This window comes from Pelodiscus sinensis, chromosome 2, assembly GCF_049634645.1.
Source record: "Pelodiscus sinensis isolate JC-2024 chromosome 2, ASM4963464v1, whole genome shotgun sequence".
In the NCBI taxonomy this organism is placed as follows: Eukaryota; Metazoa; Chordata; order Testudines; family Trionychidae; genus Pelodiscus; species Pelodiscus sinensis.
The window spans coordinates 17,517,322-17,540,367 of NC_134712.1; the positions used below are offsets into that span (position 1 = coordinate 17,517,322).

General features: G+C 43.9%; 1 long non-coding RNA gene across 1 annotated transcript in view; it reads left to right on the forward strand.

Moving 5' to 3' along the window:
- Window positions 1-23,046, forward strand: part of LOC112545869 (uncharacterized) — a 289,154-nt gene that overhangs the window by 74,266 nt on the left and 191,842 nt on the right. The window contains exon 3 of the long non-coding RNA XR_012901218.1: window positions 8,429-8,570. This is a non-coding gene — a long non-coding RNA (uncharacterized LOC112545869). The remainder of the gene's footprint in view (window positions 1-8,428; window positions 8,571-23,046) is intronic.

Sequence of the window (23,046 nt, forward strand, 5' to 3'; positions counted from 1 at the left end):
CTTCAGGGGATAGCTGAGTTAGTCTGTTACAGAAAAAAAAAAAGATCTGGTAGCACTTTATAGACTAACAAAATATGTAGATGGTATCACGAGCTTTTGTAAGAAGTGGGCTGTGCCCACGAAAGCCCATGATACCATCTCCATGTTTTGTTAGTCTATAAAGTGCTACTGATTAGTATGAGGCTATTTTGTGTATGCATTAAAGTCACTGGACATGTGAGGATAAGTAGGGCACTGATGTATGCAAACTGGGATCAGCTTCTGTGCAAACTGGGTATTAGATTTTCTGCTTGCATATACTCAGTTTGTGTGCATTGATGGTAATTGTGCATGAAGATTTGGTGCACAGTTGGACACATGCATATTTGAAAAGTAGGATCTGCTAGACATCTTGATGTTTTCATAAGTATTGTATGGTCCCTTAGGCATGATTTCTACACTCTGTTTTATTGTTCAAGGTTGAGTCTACACAGCATACTTAGCTCTAAATAAGCTATGCAATTTGTGCTATGCAAATTGAGTAGCTTATTTTGAGTGTATTTCGAAATAGCTTATTTCGTAATTTGGCGCTGTCTACACAGTACCCAATGTTGAAATAAGTCGCTATTCTGAAATACCCCTTAACTCATGGAACAAGGGTTACTGGGACATTGGAATAAGCTGCCTGTTATTTCAAAATTTATTTCAAAATCTCTTTCAAAATAACGGGCTGCTTCAGTAGACACAGAATAGCTATTTCAGGATACTGCTGGTATCCTGAAATAGCTCAACAGTGTAGATGTACCAGGATAATAATACTAAGTCTGTTTTAAAAACACAAAATATCCTTTATAATAAAATTTGTATTTTTGTTTAAACAGGGCCAATCATATTTTCAATTTGGTGCTCAGTGCATGCTTCTTGTGCAGTGAGATTCTCAAGCTTTCTAGGCCGTCAAGACAATTTCTTGGGGATCTGTAAGTCTGTGACTGGCTGCTGTAGCTCACTAATATAGCCTGAAATGTCTCATTGTGATCATTGTTGGTGGCTGAGTGATCAACATATAAGGGGAAAGACTATTCTGTGATGCCACTACTCACAATCCCTCTCTTTCCTGGTCTTTATTTTCTCTCCCTTTGAAGTAAGGGCCAGAGCCTCACCTGGTATAAATCAAACCATCTTCCCTGAGGCTACCAATCCCAGTGCTACGGTGGAGGATCAGGCTCATATAGTTTGTAAACTTTGTGTTAAGAAGAAGAATGACTTATGAAAATTCAGGGAGCAGTAAGGAGTTACCAGTTTGTATGAACAAAGGAGAATTTACATGCTCCGCTGCTTTTCCATTCCTTCTTAGGAGTCACAGCTCTTGCTATTTGCCTATGATACTTTGCAGGACATTCCTGAAATATCAGAAGAGGAGGCCCTTCTCCTGTACTACATCAGTCTAATAACTACAGAATAAAACCCTACATGTGCAGATGCAAAACCCTTATGAGAGTCCAGATTCTACAGTCACTGATTTGTTGTGTTGCTCTTCTGTGGCTATATAATAAAACTGTAAAACTGATACAAATATCTTTGGAATTAGCTGGCGCAAGAGAGAGAGCCTATTATTTTTTATCATATTCTAAGTTGCTTATCTCCCATACAACTTGGCTGTGTCTAGACTGGCAAGTTTTTCCACAAAAGCATTTGCTTTTGCGGAAAAACTTGCCAGCTGTCTACACTGGCTGCTTGAATTTCCGCAAGAACAACTGACGATCTCATGTAAGATCGTCAGTGTTCTTGCGGAAATACTGTGCTACTCCCGTTCGGGCAAAAGCCCTCTTGCGCAAATGATTTGCGCAAGAGGGCCAGTGTAGACAGCACAGTACTGTTTTGCACAAAAAAGCCCCGATGGCTAAAATGGCGATCGGGGCTTTTTTGCGCAAAACCCCGTCTAGATTGGCATGGATGCTTTTCTGCAAAAAGTGCTTTTGTGGAAAAGCATCCGTCCCAATCTAGACGCGCTTTTCCGAAAATGCTTTTAACAGAAAACTTTTCCATTAAAAGCATTTCCGGAAAATCATGCCAGTGTAGACATAGTCCTTCTGAATAACATTTTGTGGTATTTAGAGGGTGAGAATTTACTTTTGAAATCTGAAGATATACATCTGGATCGGGGTGGGCAATAATTTTTGACAGGGGGCCACTCCAAGATTTTGGAAAGTGGTTGAGGGCCACACTCTTCCATGATATTAATGGAGGATGTGCAGGTCCGGGATGGAGCTTGGATGCAGAAGGGAGCTTGGGGTAAGGAACTGGGAGGCAGGAGGGAGAATGGAGTCTAGGAGGGAGTTTGGGTGAAGGAGGCAATTGTGACTTAGGGCAGGGGACTGGGATGCAGGGTTTTGGAATGTGTCCTGGGGCATGAGAGGGTTGTGACCTAGGCAGGGGCTGCAGTGCAGGCGGGTTGGTTTGTGACCTAAGGGAGTGTACTGGGGTGCAGGAGTTTGGGTTGTGACCTATGGTAGGAGGGGATTGTGATCTGGGGTAGGGGATTGGATTGCCAGATCTGGGAGGGGCTATGGGTGCAGCAGGGGGGCAGAGAGTTTGGGTATGTTGAGTGGGGGGCAAAGGGTTGGAGAAGGGCGGGGCTGGGGTACCAGAAGCAGGCTATGGCCAGGATACATACCAGCCAGCAGCCTAACCAGCCTGCCTGCCTGCAGAGCTAAATGCTTGCAGAACTTAAAATGTTTGTCAGCCAGCCAGCCTGCCTGCCTACCTTCCTGTTCTGTGCCTTCACAGGGTGCAGGGCCATGTGCTTGTGTGAATAACGGAGTCAGAGGGGTGGGGGACATGGTGTTTCATGTGCTGCCTGTTATTCAAACAGGCAGCTCCCATTGGCCAGTTTCTGACCAGAAACCGGCCAATGGGAGTGTAGTGGGGCGGGGGTAGTGCCTGATTCCATTCCCCTCCTCTTCAGGATCACAGTTTTGAAAGAGAAACTGCCCTGCAGCTGCTTTTCTGAGTGGTGTGTGGGATTGTGGGGCAAGCAAGGGAGCCTGCCTCGGGCTCCCCACTATGTCCACAGGCTGGATCCGGGGGCTGTATTCAGCCCATGGGCTGTATTTTGCCCAGGCCTGATCTGGATCAACTGCAAAGATGGCACCCAATATTGTAATGTGCTGCACCTCCATGTCTTGGAATTAGGCAGTCTTTGCCTACTGTATTCCTATTCCCAGAGCACTTTACAAAACTGTAAATCACATCCCAGTACCTGTTGCAGAATGAGGAAACTGGGGCAACTCTCTTTGTGTACTTGGCAAAATAATTCTAGTATCCATAAACACATCCTCCAGCATCAATCAATCGAGGGTGGTGGAGTATTCATCGAGCTAGGGAGTTCTAGCAAGTATTTGGGGGTGGTGGAAGGGAAGAGTTTTTCTTCTGTTTCAGCAAATCAGAAGCCATTTTAATATCTTGACTTGGTTTTCAACAAGAAAGCCAATCAATGTAGATAATATGCCTGGATTAGATCCACCTGTAATTGGCAACATTACTTGGACAGGAAACACTTCCCTTAAAAAAAAACCAGGGAATGCTAAGCTTTTTAGTGCCTAAAGCAAAGCATGTTCGCGTCTTCATTCCAAGGGTGTGGTAACCCATAAATGTGAAACACCTCTAGTTTCTGTGGGAAAGCTGATCCTGCTCCTTGCTGACGCATTTAAGAATTAAAAAGCTCAGTAGACTTGGAACTGTTTTCAGAAAGTGCATGGAACCCAAATACAAGAGGAGGCTGTTTGTTCTCAACCCTGAAAGCTTCCTAGTTGGTATATTTTAAGGGTGCAGTTTGAATATGGCTCCTCAAATATCAGTCTACCTGGCATTTTCAGCAAGATGCCCAGCATGAGGGAAAGAAAAACCAGATTTACATAAAATCTTTCAAAGTTGCATTTCACAATGCTCTTATGGTGTTGCATGTTTTTGTGACCTTTTGAACTTCCAGACTGTTCAACTGCAGGCAACGGGGGCAATTTCCCTAAAATAAACTGTGATGACTTTACCCTAACTATTGAGATGGACCTAAGGTACATTTTACTTCACAATTAAACAGTATAGTCTCTTAGCAGCGGGCAGGTCAGGACAAAAGATACAAAAGTCAGTGTCCACAGTTTTCACTTTAAGATGTTGTGTTCTGTCGGAATGTGAAGCTAAATGTTAGATCGGGAGATCAGATCCTATGGTAGACGATGACAAAAGGAAGACCTGAGCTGCCTCTCCTATTCTGGGACCTCGAAGGGCTGGTTTGGCCACCCCTGCACATTCTAGGGCAGCCCTGACCTCTGTCTTGACATGTGTTCTTATTGCAATAATCTCATGGGTCATGGAAGAAGCAAAAAAATATCCAGGACGCATTCACTCCTCACGCACCCAGCACTGCTGCAAAGGTTGCCCAGAATTGTTGTAGAGAATATTCCACAGAACAATGGCTCATGCTTGTCCTTATGGCCCTTTGTCCCAGTCTAACTGGTGCCAAGGAGCCTGAGGACAAGAATGTCCTAGTATCTGTTCCAGAAAGAGGGCCAAAGGGCCATTTTATTTTTCTAGAATAGGTGACAAGAGATGCACCAAATTACCCAAAAGCATTGGAGAAGAAAACAAGCTGTGATGCTGGTCAGTTTTGAAGAGTTCATACGCAGTGCTAAAATTGCTGTCTTCATTAATTGCTTTCCCGTGCCCTTTGCTTTCCCTTCCATAGTCTCTAAAGTGCCACAGGACTACTCACTGGCTGAGTCTAGACTGGCAAGTTTTTCCGCAAAAGCAAGTGCTTTTGCGGAAAAACTTGCCAGATGTCTACACTGGCCGCTAGAATTTCTGCAAGAACACTGACGATCTCATGTACAATTGTCAGTGTTCTTGCGGAAATGCTATGCTGCTCCCGTTTGCGCAAAAGTCCTCTTGCGCAAATGCTTTTGTGCAAGAGGGCCAGTGTAGACAACGCGGTATTGTTTTGTGCAAAAAAACCCTGATCGCGAAAATGGCGATCGGGGCTTTTTTGCGCAAAACCGCGTCTAGATTGGCATGGATGCTTTTCCGCAAAAAGTGCTTTTGCGGAAAAGCATCTGTGCCAATCTAGATGCTCTTTTCCGCAAATGCTTTTAACAGAAAAACTTTTCCGTTAAAAGCATTTGCGGAAAATCATGCCAGTCTAGACATAGCCACTGTTTTTAAAGTAGAATGTTGGTAATGGGTTCATACCAGCTCATTATGCTGGTCATGGCTCTCTTTACATATGGTTCTATTCTGAACGTGACTGTAGAAGAGGCACCTCCTCATTCTGTGTGCACAGTGCCATAACTGGTGACTCTAATAAGAACTATGACTTTTTTAATAGGTTAGGAGTTGCTCATGTGGCACCTCTTTCTGGCCATCCTGGGAATTAGCTCAGTCCAACAATGTGCCTTCCTCTCACCCACCATCACTTCTGCTCCATCTCTGGGACCTGCATTGCTTCTCAGTTCATGCCATCCTCTCCCGGGCACAGCCCTCTGGTGGTGTCTCACTCGTTTCTCTCGTGGGGCAACGGGCAGTCTCCAGTCCAACTATTTATCTTAGTAGCTAATTGCAGTCCCCAGTTTAATCCCTCTCTTCAGCGGCAAGCTGCAATTCATACACTGTCCCCTCCCGTCAGTGGCAAGTAGGGAAATAGCAACTTCCCAGCCCTTTGTATCAAGGGCCTCCATCTGGCAGTCCACAGAATGGATCTCCCTGTTTTCCCCCTGAATCTGCCTAGCATTGCTCTAAGATACTCCTCTAAGGCAGCCAGTCTTTCTCCCTTGCACTCCAAGAAGAGACTTATCCTGCTTTATTGAGCAGCCCTTCTTTTATGGCCCTCTCTGGCCCTGATTGGCTGCTCCAACAAGCCTTCTCCTCATTGGCTGTGTACAACCCTCCTCCCATTGGATAGGTTTTGTGCAGCCTCCCTGTGGGCTGCTTTAAGCCTCCATCTACCTATGTGGGGCAGTCACCCCACCACACTTTGTACTGTATTTTAATTCTGCTATTGCTACCGAGCCAACACAGTTAAGAGAGGAGCAACTGGACTCTATTATGTTTGTTCATTTAGATAGTTATGCAGCTCACATCACACACTATTCCTTCTTGAATGCCATCCCCCAAATTGTTCACTGCATTGCAGACAGTTATGTCTATGCAGCCACATAGCACAGACATAATAGATGTCATAATCTGAAGGTAGCTTGCAGAAATTTGGCCTGTGGAGCCTTTGTAGCTGGTGATGATGCAGGAGAGGAAAAGAACCTAGACTGACTTTCAAAATGTACATAATTTTTCTGGCAAATGTAATGCTCCAATCACATCCAGGGCTTTAGTGGAGCTATTTGTCTGGATCCAGTGTTTTGCAAGAAAAACACACTTGGAAATGGGGACAATAAACAAGCCATATTTTTGAAAGTCAATCGTTAGAGAGGAACTGCTCTAGTTTGGTATATTTTACTCCTCCTGAAGACACTGAACTTTATGAAGCTTGCATGGCAAATTGCACATTAATGCCCTGAAGTATGTGGATTCTCCCGGCAGGCTCAGGAGCATAGTGGTTATACTTCCTGCCATTGCCTTTCTGCTCATTTTGGGAAGGTTAGGGATTTTTTAGGTACACTTTATGTTCTTGTAACTTGACATTAGACAAAGAGTAGCAGCCATGAAGTTGGTATCCACATGGAGCAAGCATTGCAAAATGTACAGGAGCAGAGTAGCTGTGGGGCTGTGAGTATCTGAATACTCACCCAGGTGTAAGCCTTTTAATGTCTGAACTGACATAGGTTGCGCTGGATTTGCAAATCCTTGTTTTCACAAAATGTTCCTGTGTAGTGGCGAGGGCACAGAGAACATTCTAGGACAAGGCTATTGTTTCAGCTTGCTTTCTGCTGACTCATAGCATTTGGCAAGACAGGCAAAGTGAATCAGCATGCTTGGTAAAATAGAACAACTGTGTCAGCTGCCATATGGCAGTTCTTGATAGCTTTATTCCCTTAAACCAAAGTTGCCTCCACCCACCCAATACCACAAAACCAAAAACCCCTTGCTTACCAAATGTGATGAAACTAGGAAGCTGACGGCAGTGTGCCTTGACTAGAGCAAGAAATAGACCCATTCAATATCAATCAGTTCCTTACGGGCACAATTGTCTTGCTACATATCTGGATTTCAAACTGGAAACAAGCTTCCTCTGGATGCTCCCATATACCAAGCAGGGATATACTCTTGCTGTCTGCAATATTTGCATTGCTGGGTGCAAAGTATCCAAAAAAGTGTGGTTTGGTCAGCAGGAGAGGAAATGTGGATAGTGAATGAAACCAAAGGTCTAAGTCAAGATTTCATGGTGTGGTTTATAGCTGATTGAGCATTTTCCGTAAGAATGATTTTCAGACCAAAAATGCTGTTTCTGGACAATTTAAATTTTCCATTGGAAAATTTTGATTTTTCTGAAAGTTTTCAGTTTCCTGCTGGAAATGAAATAAAACAGGCTAAGACAAATGCAGGGTACATTAGAATGATTAGGAGATATTACTGATTTGCATTACTGTAGAATGCTAGCTGCTGACCACACACACAACAATAGCCCCGCCCCCAAGAGCTGACAAACTAGGAACATAGAAGCTATGGATATTTTTGAGAGCTTGTAGCCTTTCTGCCTACTACTTTCTGATAGCTGCTGCCTCGGTTTCTCCCCTTGCACTCTCAATCAACTTTGACATAGGCTTTCATGTGTCAAGTCACAAAACTTTTTAGGGTCTGGGTTTATTTTCTAAGAAACATAAGAACTTCGACCCAGCCTTCCTAACTGGGTCATAGCCCTTGGTTCAGGGATCTTAGTCCTGCCCCTGCTGAGGCTTTTCTTCAAATTTGCTCTTTGTGCTCTAGCTAGCTGGCTCCTGCTCCTTGCAGGCTTGCATGCCCAGGCCTCCTGCCTGGGAGCTGGGGGGAGTCTCTGTGAAGAGCAATTCATGTAGCCCTCCTCTTTCTTTGAGAAGTAACTCCTAGGGCTCACTACAAGTTTCCCTTCCATATCCCTGTCTCTCCACAGTATACCCCAGATCTGATTTAGCCACATAATATTACTCATGTTTTCCACTTGAGAAGACAATTGAAGTGTGTCAAAGGTGGGGCTGGATCCATCTTCCCTTAAAAGGCAAAGTGCCCTATGACCCAAGCCAATAGCCTGATGCAATATTTCACAGCTATGGAAAGTAAAATCTTGAGCTGGTGCCGAGTAACAAAGCCATTTGCGAACAGGTGAAAGGGCATAATTGCATTACAGCACTGCAATTCATGATATCAAGAGTGTGAACACATGGGTTGTTTGTACCGAAGCAAATGTAGATCAGGACATTCTTACACACTCTTGGCTCTGATACAAGACTAAAGTTCCCATGTCTTCCTTTAGGATTGAGGTCCTCAGTGGAGGAATACAAGGATATTTCGAACATGCCATTGTTGTTGCCTGTATAGTTCGACTTCACAATGATAGTGGGTACCTGTGTGTAAATCTGAGAGGAACAACTTGCATCCAGTGCAGAAGGAACAAGGTAATTGTTACAGTTTATTGTCGGTATGAGTTACTATGATGAAAGCTTGCTCTTTCTAGCCAAGAAATTATGACACTTGTTAGGTCAAATTAACTGGCTTGTGCTTTAGAGACAAATAGTCTTTACAAGTTTAAGACTCAAATAACCTTGGAAGAAAATACACTCATTACAACAAGCAGGATGGCAATAGCCACAATGTGTTTTATGCATGTGGCCTGTTTATCATATTACTTAGTCTCTCTAGTATGTTAGAGGGCTTCATTATGGATGGTTAGATAGTACCTTGTGATTAAGTTATGGCATTAATGAAAGGCTCAGCAGCCGGGTTATAGGGTGCTAAATTATGAAGGGCACAATGTGCAGTCTGAGAAAAGAAAATGAAGAAAAATACCATTTTTATTACCAATTAACAAAGAGATGTTAAACATTTTCTCTGCCTAGAAAAGCTAATCAGACACGCAGGCAGACATGTTTAATAGATATTAAACAGATCTTAGACATGGAACCTGATTATACAAAGAACACATTTTCCTTTTCTGGCAGTAAATGAGACAACGCCAAATTTTCTATTGTCTCATAGTTTGCAGTCTAGTTACTGTAATATTTTAGAGAGGTTTAAGATAATAGTTGCCTTTCCAATGACTTAGGTGCCCTAATATTTTTAATTACACAATAATCAAAATTCTAAACATGTTTCCCACAGGAAATAATGGCTATGGCATTGTTTGGCAACACACTTCCTTTGCCTTGCTGGGCTCAGTGTTCCCCCTGTTAGGGGTGGATGATCTGGAGTAAATCAACTCCCCTTCAGAAAGCTTTTTCCCTCTCTTGGGCTTCGATTTTCAATATTTACACAGTGGGCATCAGAGGCGGTCCAAGGAGCACTCCTCAGCTAAACAAAAAGAAATAAGTTCATTACAAAAACAGCTTTCCCTGCCTCCTCTCTGGAATGTTGCTTTGTTATGCTGGCCTCTGGGTGCCAGCCCTTCCCCACACAATCTCTTAGCAGGGTTGCTTCCCCGATGGAGAGGAAATCAGCCTTCCACACTGAAGAATCCTTTTCTCTATTGCAGCTTGTTTTCCATCTCTCCTTCTTCTTGCTCACCAGAAATAGGATTTTTTTTAAAGGTCACAGGCAGCCCTTAATTGGACCCAGGTGGCCATAGTTGATATAAGTTAACCTTTCTTCAGCTCATAGGGAAAAAGTCTTTACTGTTCTCGGGCTGATATATCTGCCTTACACCATCCTCTAGTAGCTGTCTGGTTTGACTTTGTCACACTCTGATCCTGCAAACATTTAGGCACATGCTTAACTGGAAGAAAAACCTTCTTTTGTTTGTTTTAAACCCGCTACCTATTAATTTCATTTGACCCCTAGTTCTTATGGGAACAAGTAAATAAGTTTTCCTTATTCACTTTTTCCACACCAGTCATGATTTTATAGACCTCTATCATATCCCCCCTTTTTTTAACCTGAAAAGTTCCAGTCTTTTTAATCTCTCTTCATATGGAACCTGTTCCAAACCCCTAATAATTTTTGTTGCCCTTTTCTGAAACTTTTCCAATGCCCTTTTCTGAAACTTTTCCATCTTTTTTGAGATGATGCGACCACTTCTGTACGCAGTATTCAAGATGTGGGTGTACCATGGTTTTATGTAGAGGCAATAAGATGTTCTCTCTCTTATTCTCTGTCCCTTTTTTAATGACTCCTAACATTCTATTTGCTTTTTTGACTGCCGCTGCACACTGACTGGATGTTTTCAGGGAACTACCCACAATGACTCCAAGATCTCTCTCTTGAGTAGTTGTAGCCAAATTAGTCCCCATCATATTGTATGTATAGTTAGGATTATTTTTTCCAATGTGCATTACTTTATATTTCTCAACAATAAATTTCATTTGCTATTTTGTTGCCCAATCACTGAGTTTGGTGAGATCTTTTTGAAGTTCTTCACAGTCTGCTTTGGTCTTAACTAGCTTGAGCAGTTTAGTATCATTTGCAAATTTTTCTACCTCACTGTTTACCCCTTTCTCCAGATCTGCAGTTACTGCAGTTTCCTCCTCTTTAAAGTCCTCCTCCCTATCACAGATAGTGCCAGAAGAAAGGGGCCAGCTCTATCACCAGGCCCTCTCTGGCCTCTTCCTTGTCTGTGTGAGGCCTGTACACTCTGTTACAGGGTGTTATAAAGAGGACGGTTATCAACTGTTCTCCATATTCACTGAAGGAATGGGATAATCTACATCAAGGGAGATTTAGGTTAGATAGCAGGAAAAACTCTCTGTCAGGGTGGTTCAGTACTAAGATAAATTACCAATGAAGGCTGTGGAATCTCCATTATTAGAGGTTTTAAAGAACAGGTGAGACAAACACCTTTCAGGGTTGGTCTTGGTTTATTTGGTCCTGTCTCAGCTCAGAGGGGTGGACTGGATGATCTCTCAAGGCCTTGTCCAGACCCACATTACTATGATTCTAGGTGCTTAACATTTGATATTAATCTGGGAGATAGAAACATGTGTAGGGAGAGATGGATAATCCAGGTGATCTTAATAAGATTGGTAACATGAACCAAAAAAAAAAAAAAACCCAAACAAAAAAACAACCACCCAAACCCATCATCAACCCGCAATTCACCTTGGAAAAATGAAAGCTCCAGTAAAACATCTGAGGAGCAAAAACTCTGACATACAGGATTACAATGGAAGAGAGTAAATTGAAAAGCAATAATTATTATCTGTTAGATGAATACTAATCATTATTAATTGTTAGTTGTCGGGCACTGCATAAGACACAAAATTCCTTGTTCCAGTGAGCTTTTAGTCTGAAAGGCAAACACTTATTTAACATAATAGGCACAAGGATTACATGTGTGCTTCAGTTGTGAGGCCATGGCTATTGGGAACTAGTGTACGTCTGAAAAAGCCTTCAAAAAACGTTCAGCCAGACCACTAGAATGTAGCATTGGCCAATCAGTGTCCACGGCCACACTCTAATTACCATTATTAGCTTTCTTCTGTTAACATTGCTTGACTGAGCACATGTACAGTGCACAATAACAATTATATTATTTTGAACATATTTTCTTATCTCTACCCACAGACATAATGTAACCGCACTTTATAGTGGTCCAAACAGATCTTGTGGATTTTTTTTCCTCCAGGGATACAGAAGCTTCTATAGAGTTATATAATTGATGCAAAAATTATCTCAACCTTCTGACTCTAAAAATTGGGATTCTCAGGTCCAGGAGTTTCTGTTCCAAGATACTAATAAATTTCTCATAATGGTACAAACAAATTTAGATTAGGCCCAGCTAATTCAGATAAAAGTAGTGTCTCTCCTAAATTATGTTTGAAATCCCTCAAGGATGTTTTGCCAGGCCCACCCAAGACATGAATTCTAGAAAAGAACCTCAGCCTAATATCCGACCGAGCATCATAAAAAGTTTCAAGACTCTTTGAACTTGAACTGAAGGGTTCCTAAGCGACCTGTTTATGCATCTATTTTGTAACAATAGGTTTTCCTGAGGACAAACATAGCTAAGCACAACTTCCAAAGTGCTCAGATTATGTTAAAAGATCTGGTGGTTCCTAATGTCTGTTAAAAGATGACCCCTCTTAACACTTTTAGTTCATATGTGCTTGAACCATGCAGTACATAGCACCAAAGTAGTTGTACCCTCACTCTCATACCTCCTTAAAAGTAGAGCTCTTTAGGGTTGGAAGTCTCACTGCACTTTCATTGATGAGGGATAGCAAGCAGATCCACAAGTACCAAGCATTGTAAAAATGTTTCCAAGACTTTTTACTGTTTTTTTACAATTACGTTTTTTTGAAAAATGAAACATTTCAACCGTCTAATTGAAAAACTGAAGAAAAAAAAAGATTAAAACTTTCATCGGAAAAGTTTTTAAGAGGACAATTCAAAGATTTGACCACAAAAATTCCTCAAAAGATTGAAATGTTTAAAAAGCAGAACCTATAATTTGATGACAAGCATAAGCCTAGATCAGTGGTGGATAACCTGCAGTCTGTGGGCCATGTGGCCCCTTGGAGTTACATGTGGCCTACAAAACATTTTGTTTACTATTGCTCACATGCAGGGTTGCCAAATTCCACTGGTTTTCGTCTATATACATTTTTTCCCTACCGGTATTACTAAAGTCACATGCATGAGAAGCAGGAGCGGGGAACCTTTTTTGGGTTGCGGGCTGCTGACCCACAGAAAAATCATTTGGGGGCCACACACTGACGTGACCCCTGACTGAGAAGGAGAAAGACTCTTCCTACATTCTCCTTGCACATCAGATCCTACTGGGGCCCAGGCTAGTAGATTTTGCGTACATCAGCCCCACAGTGGGGCAGTAGGGGGGCTGGAGTGTCAGTGAAGGTGCCCCAAGGTGTGTGCGTGGGGGAACTCTGAGCTTTGGGGCCAGAGTCAAGCAAGTTGGGGGCTGAATCCAGCCCCCAGGACTTAGATTCCCCACCCCCGATGTAAAGCAAGGGCACATGAAGTGATGTGCATGCTGGTTGCCCACAACGTTGACGGTAAGAGCTGTGTACCCCTCTGCATCCAATCAAAGCGCTTCTATGGTTCAGTCGGCACACCCTGCAAATTCTAAGTAGGCAAGTGCAGTTAGCTAAACTACCCTATCCTGGGAGACCATCTTGGTTATGACAGTCTTGTGGCCCATGGAGATAAAGGAGGGCCGTTCATGTAGTCCACTCACTAGCCTAGGTATTAGATCACTAACTTAGATCACTGGCTTAGATCTTGCAGCTAGTTCCCTGTGGTCTGTCTGCACCCTTGGGAGCCCTGTTGAATCCTCTCTTCTTACTTCCTCCGTCCCTGTCATTTATATTGCCATCCTTGCAAAATGGAACTGTTCAGCCAACCTCAGCTGCCCCAGCTCATACCTGTGAATATAGGTAAGGCCGTTTTATTGCCTCCGTTATGTTCTGGTCTTAGGTGACTGCTTGTTTGGCCTCTCCAGTAAAGCAAGCCTGAGCTAGGGGGTGGACTAGGGAAGTAGCAGGTAGCCAATGGCTATTTTCTCTGCTGTTGACACCACTTCCTCTTCTTGATTCTCCCTTTCTGCGCAGCGAAGGTGCTGTCATCAAATACCCACAGAACAAGGAGTTGTGCTGGTTCCCACCACAAAGGCTGCTGAATTTCAATTGTGGAAGCTTCTTGTGTGTATATAGTCTGCAATTTTCTGTGGTTCCTCTGTGATTTAAGTACTTTCCTCCCTTCACTTTCAGTAAGAGTCAGCACTTAAGTCACTTAGGCTCCTTTGACAATCCCAGCTGTAGCGTGAGAGCACTTTGGGATTGGATCAGTTGTGTAAGACTGGAAGGGTACATTTACACAGGGATAAAAGACATACGGCACAGCTGCAGCTGGTCTGGGTCAGCCTAGAGCGGCTCATGAGGATCGAGATGTAGGGCCAAAAATGACTCTGTAGATGTTTCAGCTCCAACCCAAGCGATAGAAGCCCCAGTCAGCTGACTCAGGCCAATTGTAGGCTTTTTATAAAAATAGGAGGAGGTGGAATCTTCATTCCTAGAAGTTTTTAAGTCCAGGCATGACAAAGCCCTGCCTGGGATGATTTAGTTGGGATTGGTCCTGCTTTGGACAGGAGCATGGACTTGCTGACCTCCTGAGGTCTTTTCTGACCCAATGATTCTATGACTGTAGTACTTTCCCGTGGGGGTGAAGAGACTGAGCAAAGGGTTCCAGCTCCAGGGTAAAGTGGGAAAGTTTATTTAAGGAATGGAAAGCAGTCAGGTCTTTGTCTTCAGCTGGCCTTTGAAACTGCCTCACCCACCTAAGAGGATACACATGACAAAACCTTGAAACAAGGAACTGCGTGAATGGGTGAAGGCAAAGATGCTAGTCCCATGTCAGAAAGCTCAATTCTGGCCTGAGACAAGAGCAACTGTTTAGGTAAAAAAAAAAAGGTGGTGGAATCTCCATCCTTAGAAGTTTTTAAGCCCCAGCGTGACAAAGCCCTGGCTGGGATGATTTAGTTGGGATTGGTCCTGCTTCTGGCAAAGGGTTGGACTCAATGATCTTCTGGAGTCTCTTCCAACCCTAGGATTCTATGACATTCAGAAATGAGTCTTTGGGGGTCTTGTCTCCACTATGTGGTGGATCAACGCTGCAGCAATTGATGCACTGACAGTTGATTTATCACATCTGCTTAGATGTGGTAAATTGATCTCCAAGCACTCTGTCATCAACTCTGGAACTCCACTAGGATGAGAAGAATAGGCAGTGTTGACAGGAGACCAGCCCCCACCAACCTTACCATGCGGAAGAGACCACGATAAGTACATGGACTTCAGCTATGCCATTTGTGTAGCTGAAGTTGCATAGGGTAGATTGAAGGGAGTGGCTGAGTTGTTAGTATAGACAAGACCTTAGAGCCCAGGTCAACTGGCTTAGGTTCAAGGGGCTTGTGCTGAGGGGCTTAAAAGAATAGTGCAGACATTCAGGATCAAGCTGGAACTTGGGCTCTGAAACCCAGTGAGGGGCAGAAGGGCTTGGAACCTAGGCTCCTGCTCATGTTGCCATGTATATATTGCTATTTTAACCCCTCAGCACAAGTCTCAGGAGCCCAAGTCATTTGACCCAGGCACTGCAACTTGCTGCCATGGGTTCTTTTTCTTTTTTTTCCCTGTGTTGATTGACTCATAGATTTGCAGATGTTAGAAATGGAAGAGACCCTCTGGTATTAAGACATCCAGACCACTTCTTTGCCAGTATTACGTTAGGAAAGAGGAATTCCTCCGGGTGACTGATAAAGACTAACCATAGTGCTATAATTAAATCACATTTCTTTCTGCATCAAGAACTGTGAATTTACTGCCAAAGCCACATCAGGAAGAATGTTTTTGAGAATAAAACCTAATACTTGCCATTGGTAGTGAATGCTTTCCACAGGCAAGAATTGCTGCTTTTTGAACTACCGGTAACAATGAATGCAATTACACAATACACCTAAATCAATGTGCTGAAAAGCCCTTGTAAGATTTCTTACTAAATTGGGAGAGAGAAAAGAGACTGTGGATATTAAATCGGCACCACGGAGGAAATATACTGATAACACACCCATCTCTTGCTGCAGAGAGTGCACTGGAAAAAAGCAAGAGCAGACTGCTCACAAAACTCTCTTGTAAACCACAAAGAAAGTTCACAGTGTATGTATTTATCGGAAGGTTTTGCCAAGGAAAATTCTACGTCTGATCATCATGCTGATTACTTGGCACTGGAAATGGAAATATCAGCAATGTTACCTTTGCCCCAAAAATGTTTGGGGTTGTTGATTTGGGGACAGATTCTGCTTCGTCCACTCTGCTGAGAAGTATATTGCTCCATGAATTTCCCCACTGAAACCAGTATGTTTTGCTGAATGAACAGTCACATAAACTTATCAACATAGGGCCACATACTCAGGCATGCTATAATTATCTGTGGTACTTATATAACTCCTGTTACTGTACTTTCTGAAACCCTCACAACCTTTGATGTATTTATCTTTACTACACCCCTGTGAGGTAGGAAATACCATTAGCCCCATTTTACAGGACGGGAATTGTGACACAGAGACTTGTCTATGCTACCAAGTTTTGTTGCCAAAAACAGCCCTTTGGCAATGAAACAGGGAGAAGACACTGCAATATGACTTTTGTTGGAAAAAATACCCAGTTTTAGCAACAAAAAAACTTCTACCCTATGAGAGACTTTTTTTCTTTGTCCCTCCCTTTACTGTTGTCAAAGAGTCAGTGTAGACTCTGCTGTTCATTTTGTTGACCAAAATGGCTTCCACAGCGTCCCACAGTGCCAGTTCTGATCACTCTGGTCAGTGTTTTGATCTCATGCTCTGCAGGCATGCACCCGTCCCCTTTCAAAGCTCAGTGAGCTGCTCCTTTTGGGGAACAAACAAAGAACAAATCATTGCACTGCTCCTGTTCTTCCCTGCACTAGGAACACAGCAGCAGGCAGATGGCTGCTACCAGGGGAGGGGGACAGATGCTGTGCTGCTTTTACATTCCTCAGCATGGAGAGCTCACAGAGCTACTCATGATGCTGCTCCTGGGAGCTGAGGAGGCTCTGGGAGAATTTGGAGGGAATCCAAAGATGAACAGGGATCAGCTCTGCCTTCTCACAACTCTGAACTGTGGAATACATACCCACAGTACATTCCTCACACTGTTGATGATGGTGTCCCCAATGTGGGCATGATCTGTTGACAGAGAGAGCAAACGTGAACATCCTCTGGCAATTTTTTTTGTTGACTTTGGGTGTTGATGTAAGTTTTGTTGACAAAACTTGGTAGTGTAGCCATAACCTAAGTGACTTGAACTGGGGTTACATATGATTTCAGTGGTAGTATAAGAATTGAAGCAGGGTCTCCCAAGGCCTAGGGCAGTGTACTAATCACTGAGCTACACTTCCTGTAAGGGAGAGTTGAGTGTGACTCATATTACTTAAAGTAACAGACATGTTCAAGAAAGACACTGCTCTGGTAATGTGGGGTCATTGTAAAGACTGGCTCAGAATTTAGGAAATTCTGATTTTTGGTCCATGGTACCTCTCCATAAATTATACATTTTACATACTTTTGTGTGTATTTTGTTAGTTATTAGGCACTTTTCTCTCTCTCTTTTAAATTTTTGAATAAATGCATGAGTAGACATTTAATTTAAAATGTGTTAAATAGGATTTAGATGTAAAATGTGTATTTATTATAAATTAAGAATGTGTTTATTAATACTTAACTATGCAATAGGTACAGAACATGGCTTATTGCAAGTCGTAGTTTGCAGTGTTCTATACAAGTATTTTCATAGATGCCATTTATAGTCACTGCACTAGTCTCATCACAAATGCACGTGGAGAATCCAAGTTTGGCACTCCGCCTTCATTTCCTGGTCCTATAGTGAGCTCCACAAGAGGAGAGAGACTCCCACACAGCGTGACAGCTCCCATTTTGGATGACACTGGGGATCTCCAGAGTGAAAGACCTGAGACTTATCAGTTTGAACTAAAACTCCAGTAGGAACAGACCCATGCCACACATGGATTGGACACTGAGAGGAACACATAGCAAACACTCACCGGAGGGTTACACAAAGGCAAGGGTCTGCAGGGGTGGAGTTCATGATAGGAGCTCACAAACAGGGAGGATTTAGTAGGGGAAGTAGATGTGGGTGGCAGCCTAGGAAGCAGTGATCATGAGATGGTTGATTTTAGGATCCTGACCAAAGGAAGAAAGGAGAGCGGCAAAATATAGACCTGATACTTCAGAAAAGTAGACATTGACTCGCTCAGAGAATTGATGGGCAGGATTCCCTGGAATGCTAATATGAAGGGGAAAAGAATCCAGGAGAGCTGACAGTATTTTAAAGAAACCTTATTGAAGGCAGAGGAACAAACCATCCCAATGCGCAGTAAGAAAAGCAAATATAGTAGGTGACCAGTTTGGCTTAGCAGTGAAGTCCTTGGTGAGCTTAAACACAAAAAGGAAGCTTACAAGAAGTGGAAACTTGGTCGGATGACTAGGGAGGAGTATAAATATATTGCTCAAGAATGCAGAGGAATAACCAGGAAGGCCAAAGTGCAATTGGAATTGCAGCTAGCAAGAGATGTGAAGGGTGACAAGAAAGGTTTCTACAGGCATGTTAGCAATAAGAGGGTGGTCAGGGAAGGTGTGGGACGCTTACTTGGATGAGGGAGGTAATTTAGTGACACATGATGTGGAAAAAGCTGAAGTGCTCAATGCTTTTTTTGCTTCTGTCTTTACAGACAAGGTCAGCTCCCAGACTACTGCACTAGGCAGAATAATATGGGAAGGAGGTGGGCAGCCCTCAACAGAGAAGGAATAGGTTAAGAACTATTTAGGAAAGTTGGACATGCACAAATCCATAGAACTAGATCTAATGCATCCAAGGATACTAAGGGAGTTGGCTGATGTGTTTGCAGAATCATTGGCCATTATCTTTGAAAACTTGTGGCAATTGGGAGAGGTCCTGGATGACTGCAAAAAGGCAAATGTAGTGCCCATCTTTAAAAAGGGGAAGAAGGACAATTCAGAGAACTACAGGCCAGCCAGCCTCAATTCAGTCCCTGGAAAAATCATGGAGGGGATTCTCAAAGAATCCATTCTGAAGCACTTGGAATAGAGAAAAGTGATCAGGAATAGTCAACATGGACTCAGCAAGGTCAAGTCATGCCTGACCAACCATATTACCTTCTATGATGAGGTAACTGGCTCTGTGGACATGGGGAAGGTGGTGGATGTAATATGCTTTGACTTTAGCAAGGCTTTTGATATAGTCTCTGTGACGGGGCGGCCCCGCCCCGCACTCAAGCCCAGGGAAACCACCTGGAGCCAGGGGTGGAGAGGGCCCCACCCACACAGCCCTACTGGGCATGCTCCGAGGGGAGCCAAGATATAAAAGGCTGCTGGCCTGCTCAGAAGGGGCAGACTGCGACCCGAGCAGGAGCTAGCAACCACTGGCCAGAGAGGGAGTCGCCAAGGGAGCTGAGGGTGCTGCTGTCGGGCCCCAGCCGGACTCGGCCCCAACGCCGGAGCTGCCGACCGACCCCCTGTGACCCGAGCACCGGACTCCGCCCACTCTGCGGCTGCCAAGGGGGGGACCACTACAGCCCGTCGACCGACGCCGACAGGTGGGACCGCGGCCGGCTGCGAGCCGGGGGTAGGAAGCGACCCAGGGCAGGGAGCTGTAGAAGCCCCTGGGGGCTCGGGGCGTTGCGGGGAGGAGCCCCCGCCGAGCCAGTGGTGGGAACCCCCCCGGCACTATTAGGGCCCTGGGTCGGGGCCCGGTGGAGAGGGAGGGCCCGGGCCCCTCTACTCCTGCTGCCCGAGACCCTGGCAAGTGGGGACCGGAGTAACAGACACTGAACTGTGGACTAGGCCTCTGGGCCTGCAAACTGTGGACTAGGCCGGGAGGCCGTATTTCCCCTAGCACAGGGGCACCGAACTGTGAACTAGGCCATTGGGCCGTATTTCCCCTACGAGGGGGGCAGTGTACTTTGGGGACTAGGCCAGCAGGCCGTATTTCCCCTACGAGAGGGGCATTGCACTGTGGAACTTGGCCAGTGGGCCGTATTCCCCCTAAGAGAGGGGCATTATACTTCGAGGGCTAGGCCCAGACGGGCCGATCTGGGCCCCAGATGGGGGTGGCAACCCCAAGACAGGGGCGAGCCCCCCGACAGTCTCCCACAGTATTCTTGCCAGCAAGTTAAGGAAGTATTGATTGGATAAATGTGCTGTAAAGTGGATAGAAAGCTGGCTAGATTTTTGGTCTCAATGGGTAGTGGTCAATAGCTCAATGTCTGATTGGTGGCCAGTATCAAGTAGAGTACCCTAAGGGTCAGTTCTAGGGCCATTGTTTAACATCTTTATTAATGACCTGGATGAGGGGATGTTTGCAGAGGACTCTAATCTAGGAGGAGAGGTAGATATGTTGGAAGGTAGGGATAGGGTCCGGAGTGACCTAAACAAATTGTAGGACTGTGCCAAAAGAAATCTGACGAGGTTCAACAAGGACAAGTGCAGAGTCCTGCACTTGGGACAGAAGAATCCCAAGCATTATTACAGTCTGGAGACCGACTGGCTAAGCAGCAGTTCAGGAAAAAAGGACATTGGGAATACAGTGGATGAGAAGCTGGATATGAGTCAACAGTGTGCCCTTGTAGCCAAGAAAGTTAATGGCATGTTAGGGTGCATTAGGAGGAGCATTGCCGGCAGATCTAGAGAAGTGGTTATTCCCCTTTATTTGGCATTGGTGAGGCCACATCTGGAGTACTGCATCCAATTTTGGGCCCCTGTTATAGAAAGGATGTGGGCACTTTGGAGAAAGTGTAGCAGAGGCCAACAAAAATTATTAGGGGGCTGAAGCACATGATTTATGATGAGCAGCTGAGGGATTTGGGCTTGTTTAGTCTACAGAAGAGAAGAGTGAGGGGGGATTTGATAGGAGCCTTCCATTACTTGCAGGGGGCTCCAAAGAGGATGGAGAGAGGCTGTTCTCAGTAATAACAGATGACGGAATGGGTAACAATGGTCTCAAGTTGCAGTGGGGGGAAGTGTAGGTTGGATATTAGGAAAAACTGTTTCACTAGGAGGGTGGTGAAGCACTGGAATGGGTTACCTAGGGAAGTGGTGGAAACTCCATCCCTAGAGGTTTTTACATCCTGACTTGAGAAATCCCTAGCTGGATGATTTAGTTAGTGTTGGTCCTGCTTTGGGCAGGGGGTTGGACTCAATGACCTCCTAAGGTCTCTTCCAACCCTATGATTCTATGATCCTGTGATAGATATGGACTCATGACTAAAAAAGTTAGGCATCCTGGAGGCATCATTTTAGCCCCTCAGGAGCAGAGGACTTTGTGGTGCTGTTGAGAGTTTCTCTGCCTGCTTCATGAATGGGAGTCACATTCAGCACCTAAAGTATTAGAGTGGCCTGTTTAATTGTGTACAATATTGCATTCACATACTACTAGAAATATTATCTTTCTGCTCTGTTTTGATTCTTCAATCAGATACTTCAACCTTGATCTTTGGGTAACTAAGGCGGCAAAGAAAGAGAGACAATTACTATGACAAAAAGCTGATTTATAGCAAGCTGAGAATCAGCACCTCATTATGATAAGTTACACAATATATAAAGCACCCAATCCATTCTTCATGCTTATGACAAAGAGTGTAAAGCCATCCCAGAGTGACATGACATGAATCTTTCCCATGTGTGAAATGAATGGGAACTCGGCTCCAATGAAGGTAGCTGTCTTATGGGTAAGCTTTGGCTCTTGCGGGAGTGAAGTGGTACTTAGTCTTTCTGAGCAATTTTTGTTCAGTTCATTCTAGTGACTACTGTGATATTCAAGGACACTCTATTGGGTACTCTAAGTAATTTCACACTCTTGGGAAAGGTGAAGGATAAAATCTCTGCTAAGGTATCAAATTAATTCTCAAGGGTTTTGATACAAGTTATTCTATTTAATTTCATTTGATTCTTCTCTAATTTGCCTGCAACCTTTCTTCAGGTCATGATTCACCAACTAGCAGTGAACACAGCAGTTTTTCCAGCTAGAAAGCTAACAAGGCAGATATGATCAGACGGGATGTTTGCAGCCAGCAAACTGCCTCCAACCACATGGAAATAGAAGTCTTCCATTTCCAAGTATTTGGGGGCTATTTCCTACCTACTCCATGTCTGGAAATGTCACTGGGAATGACGGCAAGACCAGGAGATGTGCTATTTTTGCTTACGTGAACAGCTTTCAACACCTTGGCTCATGTGGGTGGATTGGCAAATGTGATGGATGTGGGCAATTTGTGGACATTATCTAGTGACTCATCAGAACTAGTAGATAAGTGATTAAGTAATTCGTTAAAATGTTCCCACCACTGTTGGTGGATAATATGCATTCTGTGATGAGAGATTTGCCATCAGCACTAGTTAGCAGTGTCAAGGCAGATTTGAGAGGGTACACAACTTTGACTGCCTCATAGAAACCTTCGGTGTCATGTTTATCTTCCGGAACCTGCGGTACATTCACTTTATGGGAAAACCACATAGTGTGCATTTGGCAAAGTGTGTTGAAATGTTCTGCAAGCTGCCTTATATTTTATATCTGCCTATTTCGACTCAGAGAGAGTGGGCCAGCTGACATAAGCTGCGGCATAAGCTTGCTGCCTGACATCAAGGAGATTCAATATTTCAAGATCATTATCATCGAATCTGAATGCCAGGATTTGATATGCCCAGCCCAATCCGTAACAGCATTATAGATTCTGTCACACAGGGAAATCCACTCAGCAAGCATGTTATCACTGGTTATTAGAAGAGTTTCCAGAATACTTGTTAGCTGTGTTGAACATTGTTTGGCAATGGATAGATCTTTCAGCCAGGAAATATTTATATACTTAATTTCCTGGATTTGATTTCTGTCCAAATAAAGAATGAAATTCTTGATTAAACCAGTCAGGGGTCAGTCCAACAATCAGGTGCATGTTGTACCCAAGTATTAGCCGGTGTATCAGTGCAATGTTGCTCCCTCAGGCCTGATAGGGCATTGCATCTGAGTCCACTCAGTCACGTAGGTCTCAATCAATTCTTGGTGCTCAGTGGGTCTGAAAAACGCCTCCATTCTAAAAGTCTTCTCCATCAGCAGGAAATCCAGGCTCTGACTCTGGCAAAGAGTAAGGGAGAGTCTTTGTTGCAAAATAGAAATAGGCCAAATATCCAGTAAATTTACTTGTGATAATTTAAAACTTGAATTTTGAATTATTTTTTTAAGAGGGGCACTTGCAGACATCCACTGGTGGTAACGTGTCCATTTAAAAAAAATAACCTTCAGGTAACACAATCAGCATGTCCATTGTAAAGGTGCAGGTTTTATGAGGTGTGCCAGTAGAAATGCTTGAGGCCATTGTAGCAACGGA